The 942-nt window shown below is 40.1% G+C and overlaps 1 non-coding gene across 1 annotated transcript; it reads left to right on the top strand.

Moving 5' to 3' along the window:
* The first annotated feature begins 446 nt into the window (after window positions 1–446).
* LOC140917824 (U1 spliceosomal RNA) lies at window positions 447–607 on the top strand. Its single transcript, XR_012161014.1, has one exon. It is a non-coding gene; the product is annotated as a U1 spliceosomal RNA (small nuclear RNA).
* The last annotated feature ends 335 nt before the right edge of the window (window positions 608–942 follow it).

The raw sequence follows: 942 nt of genomic DNA, 5'->3' as shown, positions 1-942 counted from the left end.
TTTACTGGTTCAGCTTGCTCTGAAATTTGCTGCAGATTTCAGAGCTAATATCATGCTTTGCAAGTTTCTCCACTAATTTCCCTTCCTACCTTAGGTTTGTCTGCCTAAGCATTCTGGAGGTATCACCACTGTTGCAACCTGACAGTACAACTGTAGAACACCAGGTTTCAGAGTAGCAGCCGTGTTAGTCTGTATCCGCAAAAAGAAAAGGAGGACTTGTGGCACCTTAGAGACTAACAAATTTATTTGAGCATAAGCTTTCGTGAGCTGCAGCTCACTTCACTGGATGCCACAAGTACTCCTTTTCTTTTTGTAGAACACCACACATCTACACAGCAAGCTTCCTCAGCATTTGCTCTGAGAAAAGCTAAGCATTAAGATGCACTTTCCCATTTAGTGGCCTCTCTTGTCCAACTACTTCACTTTAATGCCATTGGGATTGCCTAGTGTTAACCTGGCAGGGGAGATACCATGATCACGGAGGTGGTTTTCCCAGGGTGAGGTTCATCCATTGCACTGTGGGTGTGCTGACCCCTGCGATTTCCCCAAATGCAGGAAACTCGACTGCATAATTTGTTAACTCTCATGGGCGTCAGTGCCAAACGAAGCCAATTTAAGTTAAGAACCTAATTAGGTTGTTTGCCCTTCTAAATGCATGTAAACCTTGTAAACTGGGCTGAAATTCCATTCCCCCCTCCCAGAAAAATACACATTTGGGTCAACTGAAACATTTTACAACTTCATGTCAATTGCACAGAATGGTTTTGATGGGGGAAAATCCCATGAAGTCAAAATATTTCATTTTTTTATTTGACTTCTTTCAAAATTTCTTTTTAGTTTTGTTTAAATAGCATTTTAAAAGCTCAAAAAACAAAACAAAATATTTTGACCCCAGTTTGTTTGGTTTTTTTAAGAACTGCCTGTGAACCAAAAAAAATTTAA

This window comes from Lepidochelys kempii, chromosome 9, assembly GCF_965140285.1.
Source record: "Lepidochelys kempii isolate rLepKem1 chromosome 9, rLepKem1.hap1, whole genome shotgun sequence".
Classification (NCBI taxonomy): domain Eukaryota; kingdom Metazoa; phylum Chordata; order Testudines; family Cheloniidae; genus Lepidochelys; species Lepidochelys kempii.
Note: the sequence above shows the minus strand (reverse complement) of the source record. Positions and strands in the feature narration are given on the sequence as shown.